This window comes from Bos grunniens, chromosome 3, assembly GCF_055505025.1.
Source record: "Bos grunniens cultivar Pamir isolate PY7600 chromosome 3, Bosgru_T2T1.0, whole genome shotgun sequence".
NCBI lineage: Eukaryota > Metazoa > Chordata > Mammalia > Artiodactyla > Bovidae > Bos > Bos grunniens.
Window position 1 is genome coordinate 2,875,543 of NC_141167.1, and position 13,946 is coordinate 2,889,488.

Sequence of the window (13,946 nt, forward strand, 5' to 3'; positions counted from 1 at the left end):
CCGCGGCCGGGCCTCACCGGCTCCCCTCTTCAGCCCGCGCCTCAGCCTCCCCTCGCCAGAAGCGTGGCCCGTCCGGCCCTCACCGCTGGGCCCTGCGGCGCAGCTCTCTGGGGGTGGCGAACGAGGCTCGCCTGGGCCACGGCCCGTGTTGACTGTCACCACCCGCCTGTACTCCCAACACTTTCCCAACAGTCCCGCGCCCTCCAGCTGGTGCCTGGAGCGTCCTCTGATAGCCCCGCCCCTGGGATTGGCAGCTTCGGCAGCCAATGGGGACCAGGAGGCGGGCGGGGGCGGAGCATCCCTGGCATTCGGAGGGCGTTGGGCCTAGCGAGTTGGAGGCCGCGGGGCCGATGGGCGGGACCAAGCGGGGCTGTTCCCGCGACCCCCCAGTGGGCCAATGGGAGGGCCGCCGGGCGCCCAGGGAGGGCGGGCAGAGGGCGGGGCCGAGCCGTAATTGACGAGCTCTTCATTAGAAACCGGGAGGGAGGGAGGGGCCCGCGAGGGGAGGTGATGCAAGGCCGGTGCAGCCAATGGCCGCAGGGCCGACGGCGGGAGGGCGGGGCCGGGGCCGCTGACGGGCGTCGGAGCTGGCCTATCAGCGCCCGCCTCAGTGCCGGAGGGGGGGAGCAGCATCATGGTTCAACGTGGGTCAATTTTTTGTGAATGAGGAGGGGAGGTTGTGGGGCCGCCGCTTGCGGAGCACCGTCCCCGCCGCCGCCGCCGCCGCCGCCGCCGCGCCCGAGCCCGCGCGCCCGCCTGCCCGCCCGCGCCGCCGCCTCAGCCGCCTGGGCCCGGCGCGCCGCGGCCGCGTCCCCGCCGTCGCCGCCGCCCGAGCGCCCGCCCGCCCGCCCGCCGCCGGCGGTGGTGGTGGTGGTGGCGGCGCAGGCTGAGGAGATGCGGCTCGGAGCGCCCGCCGCCGCCGCCGCCGCGGTAAGCGCTGCCCCGGCCCGGCCCGCGGGCCATTGTCCGCCCCCCGCCCGCCCGCAGGCCGCCCGCCCGCCCGCCTCCACGCCCCCGCCGCCCGGCCCGGCAGGTGGACGCCGGGGGTCCGCCCGCCCGGCCGGCCTGGCCCCGGCCCGGTCCCGTGCGCCCAGGCCGCGCGGCCCCGCGGTCGTCCGGAGCGGAGCCGGAGCCCGTCCCGGACCTTCCCTGCTGCAGCCCCCCGGCCCGGCGGGGGCCGCCCGCGGGGCAGGGGCGCAGGACGGCCGGCGGGCCTCCCCGGGGCGCCCGCTCCCGTCCAGGCCGAGCCCTCGGCAGGTGGGCCGGGGGGCTCTGGAGCCCCGGCGGGCGCCGTTTATATAACTTTGTCGAGGCTGTGAGTTTGCAGAAAAACGTCCCTCCCGGGGCTGGCGGGCGGGCGGGCGGGCGGGGGTGCGCCGTCGCCGGGTGTGTGTGCCCCGGACCGGAACGGCAGGGGTGGGGCGCCCGCGACCCGAGGGGTGCGGGCAGGCCGAGCCCTGGGCCCCGTCCTGCCCAGGTGACGGGAGCCGCTCTTGGCGGCATCGCAAGCTCACACTGTGGCATCCGAAGCAAATTATCTCGTATTTACATTGAGCGTTGAATTATTTGACACTGTTATAGCAGGAGATCGTGCGTATCAGTCGGAAAGGCCGGGGGTGGAACCCAGTGTACTCATTTAATGCACATCAGAAATTTGTAATAACTTGCAGCAGCTGATACGAGTGTTTTCTTTATTGCATGTTGTAAATTGACCTGCTGTGACACAATTCTCAAATAAAGTGTTGCAGAAATTAAGCTCAAGTTATTTTAAAACTAATGACTTTCTTAACTAAATCCTAATTGCATTACTGTAGAGACCTACCTAATTGCTTGCAGCAGCTCTCTGCCTGCCCTGGGCGAGGGAGGGAAGGGGCCTGTGGAGTTACTTTCCTTCCCTTCTTCCCTCCGCTCAGGCTTCTCTGTTTATTCCCACAAACCACCTAAGCAGGGGAGGCCTGGGAGTAAGCATGTAAACAGCCCTCGCCCAGCGCCAGCCTAGCAAGACTGGGGTTATGCTGGTGGGTCTGCACCTTGGCCTGGTTTCACTTTTTCTTCTGTACCGTGATCATCCTGTGGCCTGGAGTTTTAGTTGCTTCTGGTAATTTTCTTTGGGTTGAGCCAGGAAAGGTGGTGGTGGTGACTGGGGGAGGGGGACAGACAGGGAGAGGGAGAGGGATTGAATTAAGAAAACTCAGCTGCTTGTACACAAATATACACTACAGCAATTACAAAGCAACAAAAGTTATTGCAGAATTTTGCGGTCACTATGGCAACACAATTACTCTATTATAATTGGAAATGCAAAATGCCACCCTCTTAGAAGTTTTCATCAGAATGGAGTTTTGGATATCAAAAATATGTGAGATTTAATTTTCTTTTTTTCAGGTAGCTCCTGAGAATTCTCAAATCTGTGTTCAATTATCTATTTTTAAGACCCATCAAGCTTTCCCAGATATTCTACTCCCTGGGCTCTGTGGCATCTTTCCCCAGAACTCACATTTGTGTGGGAGGGAAGTATTTTCCTGCCTTAAAAACACACACCCTGACACATTGTTAGACTTGTATAGCTTTCTGTGTTCTGGGCTTTTATTTTAAAGATTAAATACCTTCCTAAAGAGAGCAGTAATCAATCAGAAAAGAAGCACGGTTTATGCGGCAGGCAGATGTAACACTGCCCTCTTTAGGGTTAGTTCTCTGTCCTGCGATCGGAACTGGCAGCAGGAGAGCCCTGGGCTGGGGGTGTGTGCGGGGGTGGAGGCCTGCTAGGCCTGGGGACCAAGGACAGATGTGGCCTCAGCAGCCCTGAGCCAAGAGAGAATGTTCTGTGGTCAGCAGCTTCACAGCCATGCGAAATAAAAATCTCTAGATGCCATGTTCTCGGAGGCCTTGGGGGCCGTTACTGTAGCAAGATGGGCAGGACAACATGGCCCCTGGGCCACGTGGGTCCAGAGCGTGGAGCTTGGCTCAGTGGCCAGAAGCGTGCTTTCTAAGGATGCCCCTCGTCGTGTTTACCAGGAGGACTCCAGTTCTGGAAGTTTCCGCATGTCGTGGGGTTGCTGCAGTTGAATTTTGTTCTAACTCTTTGCTTTTAACTACTGCATATTTATGTCCAGTAATCGACTTCCATTTTCCAGCTGCATTGTGAGGTTTCAATGCAGCATGAATGGCTTTGAATTCTCATCCTTTGATGTTGGGGGTGGCACCCGAGGAAAGGCGACTTTGTGCCGTCTTAATTGCCAGAGCAGAAGAAACATTTCATCACTCCTGGAGAATCCGTCCCTACCGTTCTCTATTGAAAACGGCTGGGCTTTCATTGCTCAGAAGCTGCCATGAGCTGTAGATTGGTACCTGATGGAGGGAGCAGGGGACATGCAGAGAGCGGGGTACGGCTCCGCTGTGGGTGGCGGGTTGACGGCCCCTGGACCCGAAATCCCTGCTGGGGATCAGCTGCCGGGAACCCGCGTTAGCCCCACCTCCATGGAAGCTCCCTCGCTCCGTGGCCTGCAAAGCTGAGCCCGAGTCCCCACTGTTCTAGCCGGAGGGCAAGTTCTCCCCAGTGGTTGCGACCCTTGCTGGTCCTGGGGTGGGGACTGGGGAGCCAGTCTGGAGGAGGCTTGGTTTGAGTCTCATACGGTCAGTTGGGATATGTTGCGGTGTGCAGTGGGTTGGGGTCTTTTGGCCTAGAGTTAGAGAAAAGCAAAGGGTCTCTGATTCAAGTCAGACGAGGAGCCCTGTGTCAGAAGTGATGCTGCATCTTCACACCCGTCAGCAACGTGTGTTCACAGGCCGTTTCTTTGGGGAGACGTGTCACCGAGCTCAGATCAGCGGGTTCTGTTAGGAGGTCATTTTCTTCTCTTGGGCTCGTGTGACTGAGGAGATGGGGTATGTGGCTCTGTTTCGGGAGCGGGGTGGGCTCTCGGCCGCCTTTTCTGACTGATGGGCCTTCTTGGTTCCCTCCAGTGAAGGGCCAGGGCCCCACACAGGTTGCCTCCCATCACGGCGGGGGCGGACTGGCCCCTGTATCAGCAGAGGTGGAGCCAGCCTGGTTCTCTTTCCTAGTGAGATGACACTCGTCCACTTGATCCTTGAACAGCGTGAGCTTGAAGCACGTGGGTCCACTTATCCGTGGGTTTTTTCAGTGAATACTACACAATCTGCTGTTGTCTGAACCTGGGCTGTGGAGCCGTGGATACGGAGGGCTGACTATAAAGTTATCTTTGGGTTCTCCACCGTCTGCGAGGCTGGCACCCCTCTCCCCCATGGTGTTCAAGGGGCAGCTGTGAGTGTAGCTTAGCCCAGTAGCTGCCGTTTAATGAGCAGCTACTTGGGGCCGTGTGCTGTCGTAAGTAGTCACCATGGGCACCCCGCTTCTCTCTCCCCACGGCCTCAGGAGGTGGCCCCTCTTACCACACCCGTTTTGCAGAGGAGGGACCTGAGATGGGCCTGGAAACGTAGCGCCGGGTGCCCTTGCTTGTGTTAAGCCCCCGAAGCTGACTCCTCCTCTTCCACGCCTCTGCTTCCGGGCCCCTGGTAGTCTTGAAGCTGAAGTTCAGCATCGTCCGTGGAGGTGTTTGGGAGAGCATAGCCTCTTTGAGAAGAGGACCGTTCGGAACACCTTTAGGTGTAGTTGTGTTGGGTGGTATTGGAGTGGTCATAGGTGATTCTGTGTTTCGTAGGGTTTCTTGCTGTCTTCTGTGCTGTGTGTGTGGCGCTGGGAAGGCTCCGGACAGTCCTGTCGGCCGGCGGTGGTTGGCCCCACGCTTGGCTCTTCTGGGGCTGCCTGCGGGCGGGTGAGGGTGGGGGGCCCCTGGCGCCCACGCCTACTTCAGCCAGAGCACAGTGGCCTCCACCGTTCTGTCTGTGGGATTGCCTTGGAAGAGAGCATCCCAAAGACCAGAAACTTTGAAAAACCACTGACTTAATCCATTCATGTTGTAACAGTAAGCCAGAAACTTTAAAGAAAATATAGATTTAACACTCTTAAGAGTTAAAGAAAATTCTCCTTGTCAAAAGACTCCATAAGTGAGGTTAAGGGACAGTGAGAGAAAAAAAAATATAGCATATTATGCCGGAGAAGGCGATGGCACCCCACTCCTGTGCCCTTGCCTGGGAAATCCCATGGACAGAGGAGCCTGGAAGGCACAGTCCATGGGGTCTCTGAGGGTCGGACATGACTGAGGGACTTCACTTCACTTTTCACTTCCATGCGCTGGAGAAGGAAATGGCAACCCACTCCAGTGTCCTTGCCTGGAGAATCCCAGGGATGGGGGAGCCTGGTTGGCCACCGTCTATGGGGTTGCACAGAGTCGGACACGACTGACGCGACTTAGCAGCAGCAGCAGCATATTATGCTTACAGAAGGTTAATAGTCAATATGTAAAGAGCTTTAACAAACCAATAAGAAAACGGTGAACATTCCTACTGTATAATGAGCAGAGCACATGAATCTGCGAATCACAATGGCTAACAGTAAAAAGACCCAGCCTTCCTGATAAAGAACGTCAGCGGAAGCATTTGTTTATGCCCCCGTATCACACAGGCTGTTTGACAGCAGCCGATAATGGTGATAATAGTAATTCTTATCTTCCGTGGCTTTTGTGAAATTTAAATAAGCTAATATATGGAAAGTGCTTAGAGTAGTCTGGTACATCGTAAGCACACGTAAGCTTTGGCCATTATTAGTTATTAATTACTTGGTTACACTCAGGAAAAGTTTAAGTGTCAAATTTTTAAATGGCCATTCCTTTTCTTCCAGCTATTCTACTTATTGGAATTTATTCCTAGGAAGAATGTGATAAGCATATGGGTATCCAGATATGTACAGAATGTTATGGCTACATTGTTTATAAAGGTGATACTTACTAGACACATTTCGATGTTTTTATCCTGTGGAAATCTGTGCATGGTATTGCTGCATTGTTTATAGAGGTGAAACTTACTAAATACATTTTGGTATTTTTGTCCTGTGGAAATCTCTGTGCAGGCTTGCTGGGGAGCAGAAGCATTCGGTGTGTTAAGTGAAAGGAAAAAGGGGGTCTGGGACAGTACCCAGGGGACCCATTCTTTCTGCTTTTCAAGTTCACGGGTCTCCAGAGTGATAGCACTGGCCTTCTGGGGTGCCAGGAAAATGGAATGTGAGCAACTTTCATTGTCTCTTTATGTTTGTTAAGTGAAGTAAGTGGAAGTCACTCAGTCGTGTCTGACTCTTTACTACCCTAGGGACTATACAGTCCATGGAATTCTGCAGGCCAGAATACTGGAGTGGGTAGCCTTTCCCTTCTCCAGGGGATCTTCCCAACCCAGGGATCGAACCCAGGTCTCCTGCACTGCAGGTGGATTCTTTACCAGCTGAGCCACAAGGGAACCCCAAGAACACTGGAGTGGGTAGCCTGTCCCTTCTCCAGGGTGTCTTCCTGACCTAGGAATTGAACCGGGGTCTCCTCCATTGCAGACAGATTCTTTACCAACTGAGCTATCAGGGAAGCCCCTTTTATGTTTGGTGATATTGTTTAAATTTTACACGATATATAAAAATGGTTTCTGTAAGCATGTATGGCTTTTGAATAGTAATACTTTCTCTTAAAAAGTCTGATATTTCCATGGGGGAGGGGAGAATACTCTTCAACCTCATTATTTATAAGGGAGGAAAACCAAATCCTTGGTAAGTTGATACGTGTGCTTAGCATCGAAGAATCGAGGGGATCCGTTTCTCTGGCTCTCGTAAGCTCTCTGAGGCAGTGCTGGCCTTCTGGGTCTGGCAGGCTCTGGCCCGGGTTGCGCTGTGCAGATGGTACCTGGGTGGCTGTGACCAGGGCAGACCCATCCCCTCATTCCCATGCTCACGCCCTGCCGTGTGGTAGGACCCTGGAAGGCCTGTGGTCCTGCCCTCTGTTCCGCTTACCTCATCCCATGTCCCCGTCCTGCTCGTCTGCTTGCCTCCCTGCTCCCTGCGAGCCCCCTTGGCCTCTGGGCCTTTGCACACACTGTTCGCAGTTCTTGGAACTGCCTGTCTTTATCTGGTGTCTTCTCCGGTCCCTCAGTCCAAGCAGAGCCTTCAGTCCCTGTTGAGCATGGTCTCACACCCTCTCCCTCCTCCCTAGCGGGATCTGCTGTGTAATTTCAGTGGCTCATTGCGACATCGGCGGTTGACTGTCACCTTTCTTACTGGCAGGGGCCTCCGAGGGGCGGAGGGGCCCCGAGGGCCTCCTGCCGGCTTGGTGCTCAGCGCCTGGCAGTGTCCGCATGAGCGGCTGGGCGGCTGGGTGCACAGCACTGCACGGGGCCTGGGAGGAGAGCCTGGTGCGGGCTGGCCCCCTGACTTCGTGGAGCCGCCCGTTATCTGCCCGAGCGCTGGGATTGCCTGCTTCCTCCCGCCTCAGTCTGGGTACTCCTGATTCTGGAGATCATATGCTCTTAAGTAGATGCCATAAATACAAGGGAAGTGGGTTTGTGATGCAGAGAGGAACGAGAGGAGGAACAGCTTTAAACACAGCTGTCAAGTGGCCAACAGGGCCCTCGTGCACAGCCCATAGCATGCAGTGTGACCTCGGCCGGAGGCCTGGGGCCTGTGCTCCCAGCGGCCAGCCGCTGCCTCTGTCAAAGGCTCTTTCCCCTGCTGGTTTCAGATCACAGTTAATGCTGTTATTTAGTCTTCTCTTGTTTAACCTCATCATCTAACATGACGCCTTCACATGGTCTTGTCTGTGAACGTTTTGGAGTCTGCTCCCTTTAAAAACATGAATGTTGGGCTGTGTTTGTTAACTATTGTTCATGAAGTATTCTGTCTGTGTGGGTCAAGTGCTTCTGCTGGATTGCTGTTTGAGCTAGAAACAGTAAGTTTGTTCTTTAGGACCTGAAAGCCCGAGCCGGCCTTCCAAGTGGGAGGGTTGTTGTGCCCGTGGTTGGTGGAGCTGCGTGATCTTGTGGGAGCGACCGTCAGCTGGCTGGCATGGTGCTCTTGGCTGCAGTGGGTCTTTTTCAAACTTGGGGAGAGCAGTTTTGGTGACTCCCTGCCCCGCTGCTACCCCATTCTCCCACCCCGACTTTGGTAGGGGAGGGTGAAGGGCGGTGGTGGTGACAGGGAGCCTGTTTCTAGAAAGTTTCTAATCAGTTGCTCAGTGGTAAAGGATTCGCCCGCCATTGCAGGAGGAAATGGCACCCAGCATTCTTGCCTGGAGAATTCCCTGGACAGAGGAGCCTGGTGGGTACAGTCCATGGGGTAGCAAAGAGCCAAACATGACTGAGCGACTAGACAACAAGAATTTTGCAAGCAGTCTGCACCTCACCCACGCGGGGTGTTTTCCACGAGAGAGGAGGGAGCTGAACAGATGCTCCGATGTCGAGGGGCCCAGAGGCGGTTCCCGTGGCTCCGTCTCGGTCAGGCCCCAGCCGCAGGGAGCTGAGTCGTTGGTGGGGATGGGGTGGGGGTGGGGTAACCCCACGCAGCTGCGCCAGGCCGTGGGAGGCAGGCTGGGAGGGGAGCACCGGCCCACTCAGCTGGGGCGGCCCACACCTAGGGGCAGGGGTCCTGGTCCCACACCTTCCAGTGGGGTGGCCCTTCCCCCCTCCCCGCCACCTGTGTGACCCGGAACCATCTCCCAGGCCCAGGACTCCTAGGAGTAGCTGTCAGGACCCAAGCCTTGGCAGTCAGTGTCAGGGACATTCTGGAAGGGGCCCGAGCCAGTGTCTCATCCAGCTGTTGGTCTTAAACATCAGGGGGGAGTGTGCTCTGAGCCCCTCTGGCCCCGAGGGGCTTTCCGGCAGACCCTTTGGAGTCACGGTTGGAGTAGGACGCCAGCAGGCCAGCAGAGCCCGGGCCTCTGCTGAGGAGGGCGGGGTGGGGGCTTCCAAAAGGATGCTCAGGGCCCTCCCAGAATGGAGGTTCCAGCCTCAGGGCTGAGGGGTTGGGGGGCCTGGTGAGCCCGCCCCCCAGCTCTGGGGCTGTGGATGCAGACGACCCCCCGGGGCAGGGGCCTGTAGTTGACGGAAAGTGCAGAGGGAAGCGCTCTGGGGGTGTGACCTGTGAGGAGAGTCGTGGAGAAGTGGTTGGGCAGTGCTCCAGTGGATCGGAGCCCTCTCTGCCAGGAATTCACGCAACGTTTTGCACTGAAAGTCCCCAGTAGGTGTCTCAGCCCCGTTCTTTGGAAAGCCTTCCTTAGCCAGCGTAAGGGCTGAAGCGAGGCTCCTTCCCGGCCCTCCGGGTTGGAGGGGCGCGCGCAGGACTTGTAGGGTGCTTACGTGCCTCCTTGTCTCCTCGCGAGGGCCTTGTTTTCCTTTCAACTTGTGGTCCGTGTCTGGCTGGATTTGCAGCGGCCTAAGCATGACCTCTGACCTCTCCCCGTCCTTCCGGCTGGGAGGCCCCAGGGTGCTCGGGGCTGCTGCCGTCCTGCTCAACACCTCCCCGCTCAGGGCTGGTGGAGGGCTGACCTTGGGGGTTTGGAGTTGACAACCCGCAGTGTAAACGGCGTCCCCTAAACCCTCCCCCGAGGAAGGGTGTCTCTGAGTTGGAGTGGATTGTCTTCGTCCACACTTGGGTGCGTCTTGAGGGAGCTCCTGTTTTCAGAATTCCTCTCATCAAGGAGAGGACGGAGCTGAAACGCAGAGAGGCACACGGTGGGCCTCTGCTCCCACCTGTGGATGCTCCGCGTGCTCAGCAGCAGGCGTTCGGGACGGTGTCCGCAGCCATCCGGGCTTCTTGTGGCACGGCGGGTGCAGAGGACAGACCTGGGTGTCGAGGCGGCTGCGCCTGAGGGCTCAGCCTCACGGTGCGCTCGCCCGGCGGGGCTGCCTCCTCTCTTCGAGCTGGGTGTCCTGAGCGGGGGCGGCCGGGAGCCTCTCCCCAGGCCGGGTCTCAGGTGGGATGCTATCTGCAAGGGGAGGGCTGGCGGCTGGGCCTTTGATGTCTGTTACGCACTCGCAGGCTCCCTGAGGCTCCCACGCCAGCTCCAGGCATCTCTCTGCCTGCGTCTGCTGAAGTCACGGCTGGGCGAGCGCCTCCCTGGAGGACCTCAGTCACGTTTGGGAGCCAGTTGTTGTGTGTCTTTGTCCTCGCAGGCACCCTTTCGTGGCTCGCAGAGATCCTGTTCTGGAAAGCTCAGCAGCATGCCTTCAAGTGTTGGCTCCCGAGCGCTGCCGTGGGTGAGAGCTGCCTGGTGCAGGCCCAGCGGGGCCTTGACCACTGTGGGATCTGTCCCCAGCCAGCGGTGCCCAGGTCCCTGGTTGCCAGGTGGTCTGTGAGCCAGAGCGGTGGATGTCCACGGCGCTTCCTGGTGTCCACAGAGGGGCCCCTCCTGGGACGACGTGGACGTGCGTTGCAAACCCAGTTGCGAGTTTGCGTTTCCCCCTCTTTTCACTGTTGTTGAGGAGGCACCAGCCGGGACCCCGAGGACAGCGTGCCCCTCGCCTGCCGCGGCCTCGGGGAAGCGGTGCGGCCTGCGCACCTGCGCCGGGATGGAGCCGTGGGGCTGGCTTCTGGTGGCAGGGTTCCCGGGGATGTGCTCCCAGGATGGGAGGAGGGGGACGATTTAGAAACAGAGGGGTGGGTGCTTCTGGCGCCCAGGGGTGCAGCCCTTCGGGGGTGGCTCTGTAGGTGTGCCCCCGGGGCAGGTGACGGTGTGGTCGGATAAGGTGGCTTTTGGCAGATGGAGGAACAGACTGGGGCCAGACTGTCCTCCCTGAGGTTGTGGGACCTGCACTTGACCAGGAGTTCTCCACGAGCGGCTCTCAGCATGAGCAGGAAGGTACTCAGAGGGGACCCATCACTCAGGGAGGACCTCTTCACAGCAGGTTCCAAGCGCACGGGATGGACTGACGTGCTTTGGGGAAAGTGCAGGTGCAGCAGAGTTCAGGCACGGCTTGATCCAGCTCCCCTGCAGCCTCATCAACACCTTGTTTCTTCCCCCTGCGTCGGGAGTCCACTTCCCAGTGCTGAGATGGCTCTGCCGGCTGCTCTCAGGACTACACGCTCGCCGGTCCCTGCCCACCAGGACGGACAGCAGAACTTCCTGGATTCACTTGCTCACTCTGGCTTAGGCCCCTCGTCCACTCTGAACGGTCGCTTTGGCCAGGCAGGGATGTCGGATGCCCCGTGTGGGTCAGCCTCTTCCAGAAGCTGGCTGGGGAGTCAGCTGCCCTCCTGGGAATGTTGCTGCTGACGGAGAGGACAGGGAGGGGGCAGAGGCTAAGGTGGGCCCCGTAGGCAGCGTCCCCCTCGGGCCATGTCCTCTGCAGCCCTGGCGGCAGTTCCAGACTGGCCTGCATGTGGGCACCCTCCGTGCAGCGCCATGCTGACCGTCTCACAGACCTCATCTCATGGAGCCACGGGCAGCTCCCTGGAGAGCACTGGCCCCCGTTCACGAGGAGGAGAGAGGGCTCAGTGAGGTCGGAAAGCGAGGCCTTGGCCAGGGCCCTCTGCTGGCCTCCTGGGTTTTGTTCTCTGCCTGGTCATGCACCAGGCCCTGGAGGTCGGGCTACCGGCTGATGGCAAAGTGGGGAGAGGTTAAGTAGGAGCCTGTTGGGGGTTCCCTGCCCTCCTCCAATGGCTGACTCGCAGGATGTGGCATCCCACGGAGCTGCCCTTAGAGCAGGGACAGCGGAGCCATGAGACGGGGGACTGGGCCCTTCCAGCCGGCCTGCTGCTCTCAGAGGTGGCCACACGCCGGGATGTCCTGAGACTGTGCCGAGCTGGTCCTGTCTGCCTCACCCGCCTCGTCACCTCAGCCTGCGTGCGGCGGGCCTGAGGATGAGACAGATGGGCTGACGCATCGGGGTGCCTCAGTCTTCCCATCTGCGAAGTGGGCACAAGAGTTTCTGCCGTGGAGGATTGTCATCGGGCTCAGGGGCGATCGCAAGGGGCCTGGCCCAGCCCTGCCAGGCTGCACCAGAGGAGGACATGCCCTTATTGCTGGGCTCCGGTTCCCCGGATGGGAGCCCCCGCCTGTGTCTGGCGGTGTTTCTTTGATGCCAGGCTCCCTGCTGTGGTTAAACACGCTCTGTTCGTCCTGTGCCCGTGTGGCTTGGCTCCCCTTCCTGCGCCCGGCTGACTGTGGGGCAGCTGACACCAAGGCAGGGAGCCTGAAGGACGGGGCTTGCCCCTGTGCCAGGCGGCGAGCCTGAGCCTGCGCCTTTGTGTTCACGCGCAGGGTGGGACCCTAGGTCGGAAGCGCAGGCCTCGTCCTGGGCTGTGCTGCTGGGTGGGAAAAGCGGAGTGTGCAGGCCTTGCTGCAGACAGGTCCACACCACCTCAGGGCGCTCTGCCCTCGCCCCCGGCCTCCGTGCCCCCTGCTGTAGAGTCTGAGCAGGGAGCCCTGGCTTGGCCGTGTCATGACAGCGGGGGGCGCAGGCCTGCTTCACTTGGTCCCTACTCACTGTGCTGGGTGCTGTCCCCTCCCTGGGGTGGGAGGTGCCCCCGAGGGGGAGGCATAGAACCTCTGGCCTGTACCCTCCCTGCCTGGAGCAGTTCTTTCTGGGGGGGGGGTGGGGCTCTTCCCTGAGCCTGGAGGTGGAGGCTCTCCTGGCCGTCATGGTGGTGTGGCTGGCCCTGGGGTCCTTGCCGGGCAGGCCCCGTGGGATGGTGTGAGGAGGCACAGCCTGAGCTGTGGAGGGAGCTGGAGAGGGGAGGGGGGTGGGGGTGGGCAGGCGCCTGGTGCTGGCGCTGGAGCTGTGGGTAGGCTGGCCCTGCCGCGGCGACCTCCTCCGGGCCCCCCTTCTTCAGCTCACCGTGAGGTTCTGGGGGTGCAGCCTTGGCGAGGGCGGCATGCACGCACACAGACGGGCACACACGTGAACATTTGTGACACAGGTCAGCCAGCTCCTGTCGTGGTCCCGTCGGGTGTACAGGAGCCGCTGGCCGAGCTGACCCCGCCCCTCCCCCTCCCAGGAGCAGATTCCGGGGCAAGGGCACCCAGACGCTTGGATGCTGAACCCCCTCCTCGCGGCACAGTCCTCCCCACTTCCTCATTGCCGAGCGGAGGGGCTCTCTGCTTTGATCCCTGCCAGTCCGGCATCCTTGGGCACGAGGATTGTGAGAGCTGTCCCCGCGCAGGGCTGGGGGCTGGGTGGGTCAGGACCTGCTGGTTCCTGGCAGGCTGAGCTCCCGAGGCTGCTGCGTGGCAGGGCTTCCTCCAGCCGCATGGCTCTTGTCCTGCCTTCCTGCCGCCACGTGCCAGCGCTCCAGCTGGTCTGGAGGCGCGTCCCAGTGAGCAGGGCAGGTGCGGCGGGGGCCTTGGGCCCGTCAGTCAGTGGGCCCCCTGGGCCCTGCGCCCTCTTCTGTTCTGAGCCCACCCATGGGGGTGCCCTTCTCCCCTGCAGCCCCAGCCCACAAGTCTGCGCCGGGGGGCTGCGGACGCGTGTTGCGTGGCTCCTGTGGCTAGGAAGCTGTCACGTGAGTGCAGTGACCCACTCCCGCTGCCCGTCTCTGCTCTTTGCTCTGACAGCACCGACTGCCGGAGTGCCCTGGCCTCAGCGGGGCCCCGAGTGGCGCCAACGTGGGCAGGGCCACGTCTTGTCGCTGCTCTGAACCACTCCCTTGTCCCGGGCTCACGCTCCTGCCCAAGTCAGGGCCGCGTGGCCACCACAGGAGGCTCCTGGCTGCCTCTGAGGGGTGGCGGTGGCCCCCTTCAGCTTTGGGAGCAAAGGAAGGTGTCCTCCCTTCCCAGAGCCTGTGACCCTGGCCCCTGCTTCTCCTGCCCGCCGGTGCCCTCCGGGGGCCGTCACGAGGAGCAGGTGAATCTTGGTGGGGCCTCCACGTCCTGCTGTCGCACTGTCCTTCAGACGCACCCAGGGCGGGGTCCGCAGGAACGGGGGCCTGTGTGTGCGTGCTCCCGCCTGTCTCCTGAGCTGAGCCCCGTGGGGAGCCGCTGGCCCTTCCCTGTGACCCATCATCAGAGGACAGGCGCCATCCACGCTTCCCCAGGACCGTCCCTGCCCCAGCTCCGGTCTCAGGACAG

At 60.2% G+C, this 13,946-nt stretch overlaps 1 protein-coding gene across 3 annotated transcripts in view; it reads left to right on the forward strand.

Annotated features, from left to right (window-relative positions):
- Nucleotides 1-790: 790 nt before the first annotated feature.
- Nucleotides 791-13,946, forward strand: part of HDAC4 (histone deacetylase 4) — a 287,523-nt gene continuing 274,367 nt past the window's right edge. For all 3 annotated transcript variants that reach the window (XM_086394178.1, XM_086394182.1, XM_086394186.1), the window contains exon 1: nt 791-930. The gene's annotated coding sequence lies outside the window, so the exon portion shown is untranslated. The remainder of the gene's footprint in view (nt 931-13,946) is intronic.